Genomic DNA, 16,511 nt, shown 5'->3' with positions numbered 1-16,511 from the left:
CTGCATGAGTGCCGGCCATTCCATATCACGGTCCCTTTGAAACACCTGGGCTGGCAGGGTTGGGGGCGTGATCGGGGTTGGAAGGGGGCAGGGTTGGGTATTGGGGCAGTGTGCGGTGATGGGTCACTCACCGGGAAGGCCCTATCACATAGCATCTCCACATATTTGACCCCTCCCCTGTCGCCTCTGAGGGTGACGGCGGGGGTAACCTCCGACTGCCCTGGGGGCCCTGGCCTATGTCTACGTCCAACACACAAAGAGCATGTCTGCGTTATTCATTGCATCACAAAACATGCATTAAAAATTGCCACAATCTGACCCTGAAGCCATTGTTGTAGAAACAATCTTAATAAAAGACCTTTCACATTTTTAAACAGGCACAATAATCTCACACATCCTCCTGTAAGGGGATTAACCTTGTCCAGAATTAAAAATAAGTTCCCACAGAAATATTCAAATATCTCTGGTATATCTGACATATGTTTGAAGAGGTCCCCTATAAAAACACATGTAAAATTTTGTTATATTGTGCAAGCAATATTCTCACTCAGTTCATCATGCCTTGTGAGTAAAGAATTTGTTATATTTCAGTGCTGTGCACAACATAATTCTCTTCATAAGTCATGTTATAATTTTAACTAACTTTGTGATTCTGTGGTATCAATGCAGAGACAGTTTCTAGATATAGCTGTCAGAGAGAAAGATTACACTGGCAGTAGGTGAATGCAAATGGTCAGCAGTTTAATGAGTTATTTTGATTACTCTTTCTGTGTTTGTTATATTAAAGAACATTGATTAATGAGGAAGTCCGTAAAATTGAAATCTTTATTTGTGATTTTCTCGTTCTGCTGGAATAAACAGGTGTATCCCCAGTCTTGACTATTCCAGATCTTTTATGGGCAACATTCCTTCCTCCACCCTCTATCACCGTCAGCTCATCCCCAAAACACTGCTGCCCAGCTTCTGTCCCATATCAAATCCTAGTCACCCATCACCCTTGTGCTTGCTTATCAATATTGGCACCTGGTCCTCTGTAGTCTCAAATTTAAATTTCTTAACTTTGTGTTTGAATTCCTTCACCAGTTCCTACTGTTCCAGCCCTACAGTCTTCTGAGAATTCTATCTTATTCAAATTCTAGCCTCTTGTGCAATCCCAATGCTTTTGTTGCACTTGTGGCAGGCATGCCTTCCGATGTCAAGGCACAATGCTCTGAAATTCTTTTCCCCTTCATCATTCAGAACCTCCTTAAAGCCCATTTGACCACATTTTCATTTACCCTTCCTAATACCTCCTTTTAGAACTGGTGACAATTTGTGTCAAATTACAATCCTGTTTAGTTCTTTTGTAGCATTTTTCTATTTGAAGGTGCTATTAATTGCAAATTGTTATCATTGTTAGAGCCGGGGCATGTTCTTAGAGACAAGTGATGTTACAGAGGTGAAAGCAAGTAATCTGAGTGAGATAGAAAATGTAATGTTAGAAGTTAGGGACAAATAGGACATCAAGGTAGCACATAGCCTGATTCAGATGACTCTAAATGCTGGCTCTTGGGGGGAGGGGGGTATGGTCAGCGAGCTACAAAACAATCTCCGCCCACCTCGGAAACGGGGAACCGTAAACCCACCCCGCATGCAGAAGGGCAACCCCCCACCACCACAGAAACATGGCCCCCCACACACACACTGCGGCAATCCCACCCTGACAGGAAAAGGGAAACTCCCTCACCACACACCAGGACAACCACCAACACCCCTCCCCCACAGCCAAGGGGCACACTCCCTCCCCACATAGCACTCCCTCCCCACATAGCAAACCCACACCCACACATGTGGGGACCCCCACTAATGGAGCACCCCAGAGGGCCTGCCTCGGCACTTCCCCCTGGCAGTGCTGGGTTGGTACTGTCAGGGTTGCAGTGGGAAGTTCCAGAATGGCACTGCCAGATTTGATAACTTTCACAACATTTTTAATGCACGGACTTCCGGTTACGGCGATGCCCAGCTAAGCCGCACGTTTCGGCGGCTCCAGCTCAAATGGACCTTCGGGCTCTTTTAAGAGCCCCAATGGGGAATTTTTTCAAGACGAAACCCGGTGTGGGGTGAGTAAATAGGGAGTCCCCCCCAACGAAAGAGAAAAATATCGGCGGCGGCGGCTACATCGCGAAGAATCCTCGACGATAGGTACAGGAGGGAAAAAGAAGCAAGATGGCGGCGGAGAAAGCCCAGGCGACATGGGGGCCCGATCAAGACGAATTCTTAAGACGGTGTGTGGAGCTACTTAAAAAGGAGGTGCTGACCCCCATGCTACAGGCAATTGAGGGGCTTAAGGAGGCACGAAGGACCCAGGAGACAGAGCTCCGCGTGGTGGAGCAGAAGGTGACGGATAATGAAGACGAAATCCTGGGCCTGGCGGTCAAAACACAGACGCACGAGGCGCTCCACAAAAAGTGCACTGAAAGGATTGAGGCCCTAGAAAATAGAGCACGAAGGAAAAACCTTCGGATCCTGGGTCTCCCTGAGGGAGTGGAAGGAGGGGACTGCGGGGCTTACGTGAGCACGATGCTAAGCTCGCTGATGGGAGCTGAGGCCCCTTCGGGCCCCTTAGAAGTGGAGGGGGCTCATCGGGTCCCTGCGAGGAGACCAAAGGCGGGAGAACCACCTAGGGCGACAATTGTGCGATTTCACCGCTTTAATGATAGAGAAGTGGTTCTGAGATGGGCCAAAAAGGTACGGAGTAGTAGATGGGAGAATGCGGTGGTACGGGTGTACCAGGATTGGAGTGCGGAGGTGGCGAGAAGGAGGGCGAGTTTTAATCGAGCCAAGGAGGTGTTACGCAAGAAGAAGGTGAAGTTCGGGATGCTGCAGCCGGCATGACTATGGGTCACGTACCAGGAGAGACATCACTACTTCGAAACGGCGGAAGAAGCATGGACCTTTATTAAAGACGAGAAATTGGATCGGAACTGAGGGACTGATATTAGAGGGAAATGTCACTGTCGATGTATATCGAGATGTAAATTGGGAAGGGGGGGGACACTAAGAAATGTGGGCGCCGGTGGGGGGGGAAAGAAGAGACATAGGCGGAGGATGAGGAAGGGGAGTGGGGTGGGAGAGGGAGCTGCGCCACAAGGGGCGGGACAGCTACAGAGAATATGGAGCCTACTATCCTTGTTCCCGCGCCAGAAAGATGATGGCGGGAAGATAGGCGCAAGGTAGATGGGAGTTCCCCACATGGGGGGGGTCAAGGAGTGAGCAGGAGAAGCCAGGGTCAGTTGAAGTCAACTGACTTGCGGAAGTAATATGGGGGGAGCAATCACGCTAGATGGGGATCTAGTGGGGGGGGGGGGGCGGGGGGGAGGGGGGGAGGATAATTGGGTTGCTGCTGCAGAAATCAAAGAGGAACTGGCTAAAGAAAGGGTGGTCGGGGCTGGAATGCGCCACCTGGGGAACGAGTGGGAGCGCGGAATCGGGACGTGGGACTGGCCTAGAGAGGGTGATGGCTAGTCGACACGGGAAGGGGGCAGGTAGCCCCCTAGTGCGGATGATCACGTAGAACGTGAGAGGCCTAAATGGACCGATTAAAAGGGCCCGAGTGTTCGCGCACTTGAAAGGACTGAGGGCAGACGTGGCTATGCTCCAGGAGACGCACCTGAAGGTGGCGGACCAAGTTAGGTTAAGGAAAGGATGGGTGGGACAGGTGTTCCATTCAGGGCTGGATGCAAAGAACAGAGGGGTGGCCATACTGGTGGGGAAACGGGTATCATTCGAAGCAAGGAGCATTGTAGCAGATAGCGGAGGCAGATATGTGATGGTGAGTGGCAGGCTGGAGGGAATGGAGGTCGTGTTGGTTAACGTATATGCCCCGAATTGGGATGATGCGGGATTCATGAAGCGGATGCTGGGACGTATACCGGACCTGGAGGTAGGAAACTTGATAATGGGGGGAGACTTCAACACCGTGCTGGACCCAGGGTTAGATAGATCCAGATCCAAGACCGGAAGAAGGCCGGCAGCGGCCAAGGTGCTTAAGGGGTTTATGGGCCAAATGGGGGGAGTGGATCCATGGCGATTTCTTAGACCGAAGGCCAGGGAGTTCTCCTTCTCCCATGTTCATAAGGTGTACTCCCGGATAGATTTTTTTGTTTTGGGAAGGTCGTTGATCTCGAGGGTGGAAGAAACTGAGTATTCAGCCATAGCTATCTCGGATCATGCCCCACATTGGGTGGACCTGGAACTAGGAGAGGAGAGGGAGCAGCGTGCACTCTGGCGATTAGATGTGGAATTGTTGGCGGATGAGGGAGTCTGTGGAAGAGTGCGGGGATGTATCGAGAGATACCTGGAGGCCAATGACGACGGGGAGGTCCGAGTGGGAGTGGTATGGGAAGCACTAAAGGCGGTGGTCAGAGGAGAGCTGATCTCCATCAGGGCCCACAAAGGGAAAACAGAGGCCAAGGAAAGGGAAAGATTACTGGGGGAGATTTTAAGGGTGGACAAAGAATTTGCGGAGACCCCGGAGGAGGGACTGTACAGGGAGAGACGACGACTCCAGACGGAGTTCGACCTTCTGACCACCAGGAGGGCGGAGGTGCTGTGGAGGAAGGCACAGGGGATGAGGTATGAATATGGGGAAAAGGCTAGTCGCCTGTTGGCCCATCAGCTGCGAAAGAGGACAGCGGTGAGGGAGATAGGGGGAATTAGAGACAAAAAGGGAGCTATGGTGCGGAGAGCAGGGAAGATAAACGGGGTGTTTAAGACCTTTTACGAAAGACTTTATAGGTCCCAACCCCCGGAGGGAAAAGAGGAGATGCGGCAGTTTCTGGACCAATTAAGGTTCCCGAGGGTGGAGGAGCAGGAGGTGGAAGGCCTGGGGGCACCAATCGGGGTGGACGAGGTTACCAAGGGGCTGGGGAACATGCAGGCAGGGAAGGCCCCGGGACCAGATGGGTTCCCGGTGGAATTTTATAGAAAATATGTGGACCTGCTGGCCCCGCTGTTGGTGAGGACTTTAAACAAGGCCAGGGAAGGGGGGACTCTACCCCCGACAATGTCGGAGGCGACGATATCGCTAATTTTGAAGCGGGATAAAGATCCGCTGCAGTGCGGGTCCTATAGGCCTATTTCACTACTAAATGTGGACGCCAAATTGCTAGCAAAGGTGCTGGCATCGAGGATAGAGGACTGTGTCCCGGGGGTGGTGCACGAAGACCAGACAGGATTCGTAAAGGGGAGACAACTAAATGTCAACGTGCGACGGCTATTAGGGGTGATAATGATGCCCCCAGTAGAGGGGGAGGCAGAGATAGTGGCGGCAATGGATGCAGAGAAGGCATTTGACAGGGTGGAGTGGGAGTATCTATGGGAGGTGCTGAGGAGGTTCGGGTTCGGGGACAGGTTTGTTAGCTGGGTCAAACTCCTCTATGGGGCCCCAACGGCAAGTGTGGTCACGGGTCGGCAAAGATCGGAGTATTTCCGACTATACAGGGGAACAAGACAGGGATGCCCGCTATCTCCATTATTGTTCGCGTTGGCAATTGAACCACTGGCCATGGCGCTGAGAGACTCCAGAAAATGGAGGGGGGTGATTAGAGGGGGAGAAGAACACCGAGTGTCACTCTACGCGGATGACCTAATGTTGTATGTCACGGACCCAGTGGGGGGGATGACAGAGGTCATGCAGATATTGAGGGAGTTCGGAGATTTCTCGGGATATAGGCTTAACATGGGGAAGAGTGAACTTTTCGTGATACACCCTGGGGACCAGAGTAGAGGGATCGATGGCCTGCCTTTAAGGAAAGTGGAAAGAAACTTTCGATACCTGGGGATTCAGATAGCCAGGAGCTGGGGAACCTTGCACAGACTTAATCTGACATGACTGGTGGAACAAATGGAAGAGGTGGGACATGCAGCCACTGTCACTGGCGGGCAGAGTGCAGGCAATTAAGATGATGGTCCTCCCGAGGTTCCTATTTGTATTCCAATGTCTCCCTATACTGATCACTAGGGCCTTCTTTAAAAAAATAGACAGGAGCATCACGAGCTTCGTGTGGGCAGGGACAGTTCTGAGGGTAAGGAGGGGGTTCTTACAACGTAGCAGAGACAGAGGGGGACTGGCACTGCCGAATTTGGGCGACTACTATTGGGCCGCCAATGTGGCGATGATCCGTAAATGGATGATAGAGGGAGAGGGAGCGGTGTGGAAAAGACTAGAGAGAAAGTCCTGTAAAGGGACGAGTCTAGAGGCGCTGGTGATGGCGCCACTACCGTTCTCACCAAAAAAATTTACCACAAACCCAGTGGTGGCGGCTACATTAAATATCTGGGGGCAATGGAGGCGACAGAGAGGTGTGCTGGGAGCCCTGGTGGGGTCCCCAATTAGGAACAACCATAAGTTTGCCCCAGGGAGGATGGATGGAGGATTTCAGAGCTGGCATCAGTTGGGAATTAGGAGGGTGGGAGATTTATTTATAGACGGGACGTTTGCGAGCTTGGGAGCATTGGAGGAAAAGTATAAGCTGCCCCGGGGAAATTTCTTTAGGTATATGCAGGTGAGGGCGTTCACAAGAAAACAGGTGAGGGAATTTCCATTGCTCCCGACACAGGGGATCCAGGATAGAATGCTTTCGGGGGTGTGGGTCGGGGAGGACAAGGTGTCAGAGATATACCGAGAGATGAGAGCTGGTGGGCGAACTGAAAGGAAAGTAGGAAGAAGAGCTCGGGGAGGAGATAGAGTTTCATTTCATGTTAATTGGTTAGTTTACCATGTTAGTTAGTTACTCTTTATTAGATTGTAGTTATCATGTTACATGTACTGTTAAATTTTCTTTATGTTTGATGTGTAAGGGGAAAAAATTGTGAACGGAAAATTTCAATAAAATATATTTTTTTAAAAAACATTTTTAATGCACATAAGGAAATAATAAAGGAAAAGAAAGTAAGTTTTGCTGTTCTGTGTTGTACATCAGGCAGCATCTGTGCAGCATATTCTACTGGAACATGAAGAAGGGTGTGATGTGTTGGGTGTTCTGGATCACATACAGGTCACCAACACTTGAAATAGTGCAACACTATTTTATTGAATTATTAACTGTTTAAACATACTCAGACTGTGGGTTGATACGATACTAGCTTTAACTAAAGACCTTTGCCTTGTCCTAACCAGTTGATGCACTCAGCACATGGTGAATGTCTGTGTTGCAGGCTGTGAGCTCTGTCCTCCTAGCTAGCTGCAACTCAAATGAGCGGGAACTCTGATGCCCCCTGTCTTTATAGTGCGTGTGCTCTCACTGGTGATTGGCTGCGGTGTTTTGTGTGTTGATTGGTCCTACTGTGTGTCCATCAGTGTGTGTCTGCACCATAATATACTGGTGTATATTATGACATCCCCCCTTTTATAAAAAATGTACCTGCGTGGCAATAAATAGTGTATGGTGAATGTTCCTGACTCCGTGTGTGTGAAATATTTACAGGACTATGTACATTAAAACTAAGCTATTTACATGGGAAGATGCCTGGTGCAGAAAAACAGTTTGTCACAAGAATAACGAGATGAACACTATATACAAACCACTTGAACAATTAAACGGAAGAACAGAATAAATCAGAAAGTCTATAAGTACACAAAGTTCACAAATTAAGTCTCTGAGGTGGGAGACGAATTCTGGTTGACCGGCTGAGGAGCGGGCTGGACTGCATCAGAGTGAGGAGGATGCAGAGCGACCGGAATCTCAGCATAGTCCAGGTCAGAGTCAACAGCAGGGCGTGGCAATGGTGGAGGATCACGTAGCGAGGGCGGAACGAGACGAAGGGCACGTCGATTGCAGTGCAGAATGGAGCTATCCGGTAGATGAACCAGGAACGAGCGGGGAGCCACCTGCCGAAGAACCACAGCAGTTGCAGACCATCCACCATCCGGAAGATGGATGCGGATGTTGTCATCTGGAGCCAGAGCAGGGAGATCAGCTGCACGGGAGTCATGAGCCGCCTTGTGCTGTGTTGAAGGACCGGAACGTGGTCGAGCTCTGGGACATGAATGGACGGCACCGTCATCCTCAGGGTGCGACCCATGAGCAGCTGGGCTGGCGACAGGCCAGTGGACAGTGGGGCCGAGCGATAGGCCAGCAGGGCGAGGTAGGAGTCGGATCCCGCATCGGCAGCCTTGCAGAGGAGCCATTTGACTATGTGGACGCCCATCTCCGCTTTGCCGTTGGATTGGGGGTACAGGGGACTGGATGTCACATGCACAAAGTTGTACCTCCTGGCAAAGTTGGACCATTCCTGGCTTGCGAAGCAGGGGCCATTGTCCGACATTACAGTGAGTGGGATGCCGTGTCGAGCAAAGGTGTCCTTGCAGGCACGGATCACTGCAGACGGTGTGATGTCGTGTAAACGTACCACCTCCAGGTAGTTTGAAAAGTAGTCTACAATCAAGACATAGTCCCTGCCCAGCGCGTGGAACAAGTCGATGCCGACCTTGGACCAAGGGGACGTGACCAACTGATGGGGCTGTAGGGTCTCACGTGGTTGGGCCGGCTGGAACCGCTGACAGGTGGGGCAGTTGAGCACTGTGTTGGCGATGTCGTCATTGATGCTGGGCCAGTGCACAGCCTCTCGGGCCCGTCGATGGCACTTTTCCACGCCAAGATGACCCTCGTGTAGCTGTTCCAAGATGAGCTGGCGAATGCTGTGCGGGATGACAATGCAGTCCAGTTTCATGGAGAACACCATTGACTACCGCCAGATCATCTCTGATGTTGTAGAACTGCGGACATTGGCCCTTGAGCCACCCGTCTGTTAGGTGGCGCATGACACACTGTAGCAAAGGGTCAGCCGCTGTCTCGCGGCGAATTTGGACGAGGCGTTCATCCGTGGCAGGTAGATTGGAGGTCACGAAGGCCACATGGGCGTCAGCCTGACAGACGAATCCCGCTGGGTCACACGGAGTGTTGACTGACCTGGAGAGAGCGTCGGCAATGATTAGGTCTTTGCCCGGGGTGTATACCAGCTGGAAGTCGTATCGCAGGAGGTTGAGCAGAATACGCTGGAGGCGAGGCGTCATGTCGTTCAAGTCTTTCTGTATTATAATGACCAGCGGGCGATGGTCGGTCTCGACGGTGAATTGGGGAAGGCCGTACACATAACCAAGAAACTTGACGACACCGGTCAAAAGGCCCAGGCACTTCTTTTCTATCTGCGTGTAGCGCTGTTTCATGGCGCGTGACACATATGCAACGGGGGCCCATGATGAGGTCTCATCACGTTGCAGGAGCACTGCCCCGATGCCAGAAATTTTTGTCTCTTTCACTGGATCAAAAAAAGCGAAGACCGGGGCCGTGGTGAGTTTTGTTTTGAGTTCTCTCCATTCGCACACGTGGGCAAGAAGCCTTTGGAAGTCTGTCATCTTCCTGACCAGGTCCTGAGAGCCGTGGTATGAGAGGCGAGGTTAGGGATGAACTTCCCTAGGAAGTTGACCATGCCCAGAAATCGGAGGACCACCTTCTTGTCCTCTGCCGTTTTCATGGCTGTGATAGCAGCCACCTTGTCCGCATCCGGCAGCACACCCAACTGGGAGATGTGGTCCCCGAGGAACTTGAGTTCCGTCTGACCAAAGGAGCAATTGGCTCTGTTGATGCGTAGGCCCTGCTCCCGTATGCGTTTGAACACGCGCTGGAGGCGACTGACATGCTCCTGCGGGGTGGTGGACCAAATGATTATGTCATCGACATAGACGCGAACACCTTCAATGCCTTCCATCATTTGTTCCATGATCCTGTGGAACACTTCTGAAGCCGATATGATCCCAAACGGCATCCTGTTGTAACAATATCTGCCAAAGAGGCTGTTAAAGATACACAGTTTCCTGCTGGATATGTCGAGCTGGATTTGCCAGAAACCTTTCGAGGCGTCAAGTTTGGTGAAGAGCTTGGCGCGAGCCATCTCGATGTGATCTCTTCGCGCTTGGGAATCGGATAATGCTCCCTCATGACATTGCGATTCAGATCCTTGGAATCAATGCAAATTCTCAGCTCGGCGGAAGGCTTTTTTACGCACACCATGAAACTGACCCAGTCGATTGGTTCCGTAACTCTGGAGATCACTCCTTGGTCTTGGAGGTCCTGCAGCTGCTGCTTGAGGCGGTCCTTGAGGGGTTCTGGGACTCTGCGAGGTGCATGCACCACAGGCGTGGCGTTCTGTTTGAGTAGGACGTAGCGGTGCTGGTCTTCGATGATGGCGTTGAGTTGCGCCCTGAAGTCAGCGTCCTGGAAGGCAGACGTGTCATCAGGAGAGAGAGAGTGAACTCTTTGAATGAGGTTCAACAGCTTGCACGCCCATGCGCCAAGCAGGGAGTCCTTCTAGGAACCCACGATCGCGAATGGAAGGATGGCTTTCCGTGACTTGTGCGTCACTTCAAGTTGGCACGAGCCGGTAGCAGGAATGATGTTGCCATTGTAGTCCAATAGCTGGCAGGCCAATAGAAGGAGGCGGGTTTGACACGAAGGCTTTGGAAAGCAGACCACGCCATGAGATTGGCGGAGGCACCAGTGTCCAGGCGGAATCGTATTTGGGACCGGTTGACCGTCAGTGTGGCACACCACTCATCGTCTGGATCAATGCTGTATACCAACAGCAGCTGGTGTCTTTGCTTCGGGGACAGCCTGTTTTTCGTTACGACACCTACTCGAAAAGGCGCCTTCGGGTCCTCGGTGTCACTTCTGTGTGGGAGGTCTGCATCGGACCGGTGAACGTGGGTAGAATTGCCCGAACATTCCTGCGAGGCTGGCTGAAGCGATATGAATTAGCAGGCTGAGCTGCTCGACAGAAGGCAGCGTAGTGGCTAAGTCTTCCACATCGTAGGCATTGTCGAGATTTTGCGGGGCATTGCCGCTTTAAGTGGGCGGAGCCACAGTTGCCGCACGTCGTGACATCAGCACTTTCGTTGCGCCACCGCACATGCGCGGTGCGGTCGTGCGTGGTGCGCGCCTGTGCATTACGTTCCTTAACGTCGCTGTCCCCTCATTTGGTGCGTACAAGCGCGGGAGTCCGCGAAAAGCGCGCAAAATGGCCGACCTCATCCAGGCTGAGGCCCTGGAGGTTCTCAATCACTTGGACCCGTTCAGCCTCTTGGGGACCTTGCCGCGCCGTTTCAGCCGCTTGTATATGGGAATACCGACTCGTGGCGTTTTCATGTAAGACAGGTCTCAATGGCGGTCGTTTGGGTGACTTGCTTTACTTTGAGGAGCTGCTGACGTAGGGGGTCCGACTGAACACCGAAAACGATCTGGTCACGTAACATGGAGTCGGAGGTGGGCCCGTAGCTGCAAGATTGCGCAAGGATGTGGAGGTGCGTGAGAAAGGATTGGAAAGGTTCATCCTTACCCTGCAAACGCTGCTGGAACACGTAGCGTTCGAAACTTTCATTCACCTCTACGCGACAGTGAGTGTCAAACTTGAGGAGAACCGTCTTGAACTTTGTCTTCTCTTCGTCATCTGCAAAGGTGAGAGAGTTGAAAATGTGGATGGCATGGTCCCCGGCCGTGGAGCGGATAAGAGCAATCTTTCTGGTGTCTGAGGCGCCCTCCCTGTCCGTGGCTTCGAGGAAGAGTTGGAAGCGCTGTTTGAAATCTTCCAGTTGGCCCCGAGGTTGCCGGCGATGCGGAGCGGTGGGTTGATGTTGTCCATGTTGCAGGTTGACGGAATGCTGGCGGAAGGCAGATCACTTGCAGATAGGTCTAAGAAGTGCTAATATCCCACCACTCATCGTATCATGATGTGTCGGGTGTTCTGGATCACATTCAGGTCACCAACACTTGAAATAGTGCAACTCTATTTTATTGAATTATTAACTGTTTAAACATACTCAGACTGTGGATTAATACGATACTAGCTTTTACTAAAGACCTTTGCCTTGTCCGAACCAGTCGATGCACTCAGCACATGGTGAATGTCTGTGTTGCAGGCTGTGAGCTCTGTCCTCCTAGCTAGCTGCAGCTCGATTGAGCGGGAACTCTGATGCCCCCTGTCTTTATAGTGCATGTGCTCTCACTGGCTGCGGTGTTGTGTGTGTTGATTGGTCCCACTGTGTGTCCATCAGTGTGTGTCTGCACCATGATATACTGGTGTATGTTATGACAGGGTGTAAGTAAATGCATACGTTAAGGCAGCAGAGCTACCAAATAAGGTTGACGTTGTCGGACTATTCGTTTGCAGTAACTTTGTGTAATGGATAGTATTTCAACATAAATTCCTAAGAATGAAAACACCTGTCTATGAATTGCAAGCCAAAGGATTTGCTTCAAGAAATACTTGAACTTGGGCCTCTGGGGTGTTTCCCAATATCACAATTGCATTGTGTATTTTTGTCAGTTTGTCTGCATCAGTGGCTTCAGGTAAATAAATGTGCTGAAGCTGATAAAGAACTACCACCGTTCAACTATGGGACAAGATCGTTTGAATGGTCTCACCGTACTTATTATCAACTGAGTGCTGAATTTGGTGCATTTGAGTGCGATAGTGAGAGTTTGGTGACCGAGGGAGTATAAGGCTTCATTTTTATCTAAAGTTTAGTCTTTCTTTTATTTAGTTAATTAACTTAAAAGTTGCTGTTTGGTTTAGAAGAAGGTGAATTTTCAATAAGCTTTAAACCGGCTTCTACTTGTAGGCACTTGCAGCTGGAGCTTGTTAATTAGTTAATTGGATTAGGCCAGTTTTACAGAGGCTAGATTCACAGTATAAAAGTGATCCCCTACAGTGCAGACTTTGTTTGCACTGAGTGCTGAATTTGGTGCATTTGAGTGCGATAGTGAGAGTTTGGTGACCGAGGGAGTATAGTGAGGAGGGAGTAAGGCGCTCCTTTCATTTTGTTTCCGACATTTCCGCAAAGAGTGCGAAGAGAGCCAGGAGTTTACAGAAAGTGTAGCTGACTGGGAGCAGGGTCGGTGGGCGGAGATCTAGTTAGTCCACAGGGCAGCTATATTCTGTCAGGTAAGAGGGGATGGAGGCTAGGCCAGTTACATGCTCCTCCTGTAGGATGTGGGTGGTGAGGGATATCACCGGTGTCCCCACTGACTATACCTGCGGGAAGTGCACCCAACTTCAGCTCCTCAAAGACCGTGTTAGGGAACTGGAGCTGAAGCTGGATGAACTTCGGATCATCCGGGAGGCAGAGGGGGTGATTGAGAAGAGTTACAAGGAGGTAACCACACCCAAGATACAGGACAAGAATAGCTGGGTTACAGTAAGGGGGAAAAAAACAAACAGGCAGAAAGTGCAGGGATCCCTCGTGGCCGTTCCCCTTCAAAACAAGTATACCATTTTGGATGCTGTTGGGGGGGATGACCTACCGGGGGAAGGCCCTAGCGGCCAGGTCTCTGGCACTGAGTCTGGCTCTGGGGCTCAGAAGGGAAGGGGGGAGAATAGTAAAGCAATAGTTGTAGGAGATTCAATGGTTAGGGGAATAGATAGGAGATTCTGTGGTCGCGAGCGAGACTCCCGGAAGGTATGTTGCCTCCCGGGTGCCAGGGCCAGGGATGTCTCGGATCGTGTCTTCAGGATCCTTAAGGGGGAGGGTGAGCAGCCAGAAGTCGTGGTGCACATTGGTACCAACGACATAGGTAGGAAAAGGGGTGTGGAGGTAATAAACAAGTTTAGGGAGTTAGGCTGGAAGTTAAAAGCCAGGACAGACAGAGTTGTCATCTCTGGTTTGTTGCCGGTGCCACGTGATAGCGAGGCTAGGAATAGGGAGAGAGTGCAGTTGAACACGTGGCTGCAGGAATGGTGTAGGAGGGAGGGCTTCAGGTATTTGGATAATTGGAGCGCATTCTGGGGAAGGTGGGACCTGTACAAGCAGGACGGGTTGCATCTGAACCAGAGGGGCACCAATATCCTGGGAGGGAGGTTTTCTAGTACTCTTCGGGAGGGTTTAAACTAATTTGGCAGGGGAATGGGAACCGGATTTGTAGTCCAGCAACTAAGGTAGCCGATATTCAGGACGCCAAAGCGTGTAATGAGGCAGTGGGGAAGGGAACACTGACAAAGGAGAGTACTTGCAGGCACGGAGAGGGGTTGAAGTGTGTATACTTCAACGCAAGAAGCATCAGGAATAAGGTGGGTGAACTTAAGGCATGGATCGGTACTTGGGACTACGATGTGGTGGCCATCACGGAAACTTGGATAGAAGAGGGGCAGAAATGGTTGTTGGAGGTCCCTGGTTATAGATGTTTCAATAAGATTAGGGAGGGTGGTAAAAGAGGTGGGGGGGTGGCATTATTAATTAGAGATAGTATAACAGCTGCAGAAAGGCAGTTCGAGGAGTATCAGCCTACTGAGGTAGTATGGGTTGAAGTCAGAAATAGGAAAGGAGCAGTCACCTTGTTAGGAGTTTTCTATAGGCCCCCCAATAGTAGCAGAGATGTGGAGGAACAGATTGGGAAACAGATTTTGGAAAGGTGCAGAAGTCATAGGGTAGTAGTCATGGGCGACTTTAACTTCCCAAATATTGAGTGGAAACTCTTTAGATCAAATAGTTTGGATGGGGTGGTGTTTGTGCAGTGTGTCCAGGAAGCTTTTCTAACGCAGTATGTAGATTGTCCGACCAGAGGAGGGGCAATATTGGATTTAGTACTGGGTAATGAGCCAGGGCAAGTGATAGATTTGTTAGTGGGGGAGCATTTTGGAGATAGTGACCACAATTCTGTGACTTTCACTTTAGTAATGGAGAGGGATAGGTACGTGCAACAGGGCAAGGTTTACAATTGGGGGAAGGGTAAATACGATGTTGTCAGACAAGAATTGAAGTGCATAAGTTGGGAACATAGGCTGGCAGGGAAGGACACAAATGAAATGTGGAACTTGTTCAAGGAACAGGTGCTACGTGTCCTTGATATGTATGTCCCTGTCAGGCAGGGAAGAGATGGTCGAGTGAGGGAACCATGGTTGACAAGAGAGGTTGAATGTCTTGTTAAGAGGAAAAAGGTGACTTATGTAAGGCTGAGGAAACAAGGTTCAGACAGGGCATTGGAGGGATACAAGATAGCCAGGAGGGAACTGAAGAAAGGGATTAGGAGAGCTAAGAGAGGGCATGAACAATCTTTGGCGGGTAGGATCAAGGAAAACCCCAAGGCCTTTTACACATATGTGAGAAATATGAGAATGACTAGAGCGAGGGTAGGTCCGATCAAGGACAGTAGCGGGAGATTGTGTATTGAGTCTGAAGAGATAGGAGATGTCTTGAACGAGTACTTTTCTTCTGTATTTACAAATGAGAGGGGCGATATTGTTGGAGAGGACAGTGTGAAACAGATTGGTAAGCTCGAGGAAATACTTGTTAGGAAGGAAGATGTGTTGGGCATTTTGAAAAACTTGAGGATAGACAAGTCCCCCGGGCCTGACGGGATATATCCAAGGATTCTATGGGAAGCAAGAGATGAAATTGCAGAGCCGTTGGCAATGATCTTTTCGTCCTCACTGTCAACAGGGGTGGTACCAGGGGATTGGAGAGTGGCGAATGTCGTGCCCCTGTTCAAAAAAGGGACTAGGGATAACCCTGGGAATTACAGGCCAGTTAGTCTTACTTCGGTGGTAGGCAAAGTAATGGAAAGGGTACTGAAGGATAGGATTTCTGAGCATCTGGAAAGACACTGCTTGATTAGGGATAGTCAGCACGGATTTGTGAGGGGTAGGTCTTGCCTTACAAATCTTATTGAATTCTTTGAGGAGGTGACCAAGCATGTGGATGAAGGTAAAGCAGTGGATGTAGTGTACATGGATTTTAGTAAGGCATTTGATAAAGTTCCCCATGGTAGGCTTATGCAGAAAGTAAGGAGGCATGGGATAGTGGGAAATTTGGCCAGTTGGATAACGAACTGGCTAACCGATAGAAGTCAGAGAGTGGTGGTGGATGGCAAATATTCAGCCTGGATCCCAGTTACCAGTGGCGTACCGCAGGGATCAGTTCTGGGTCCTCTGCTGTTTGTGATTTTCATTAATGACTTGGATGAGGGAGTTGAAGGGTGGGTCAGTAAATTTGCAGATGATACGAAGATTGGTGGAGTTGTGGATAGTAAGGAGGGCTGTTGTCGGCTGCAAAGAGACATAGATAGGATGCAGAGCTGGGCTGAGAAGTGGCAGATGGAGTTTAACCCTGAAAAGTGTGAGGTTGTCCATTTTGGAAGGACAAATATGAATGCGGAATACAGGGTTAACGGTAGAGTTCTTGGCAATGTGGAGGAGCAGAGAGATCTTGGGGTCTATGTTCATACATCTTTGAAAGTTGCCACTCAAGTGGATAGAGCTGTGAAGAAGGCCTATGGTGTGCTCGCGTTCATTAACAGAGGGATTGAATTTAAGAGCCGTGAGGTGATGATGCAGCTGTACAAAACTTTGGTAAGGCCACATTTGGAGTACTGTGTACAGTTCTGGTCGCCTCATTTTAGGAAGGATGTGGAAGCTTTGGAAAAGGTGCAAAGAAGATTTACCAGGATGTTGCCTGGAATGGAGAGTAGGTCTTACGAGGAAAG

This window comes from Scyliorhinus torazame, chromosome 15, assembly GCF_047496885.1.
Source record: "Scyliorhinus torazame isolate Kashiwa2021f chromosome 15, sScyTor2.1, whole genome shotgun sequence".
Lineage (NCBI taxonomy): Eukaryota > Metazoa > Chordata > Chondrichthyes > Carcharhiniformes > Scyliorhinidae > Scyliorhinus > Scyliorhinus torazame.
This window is presented reverse-complemented; position numbering follows the sequence as displayed.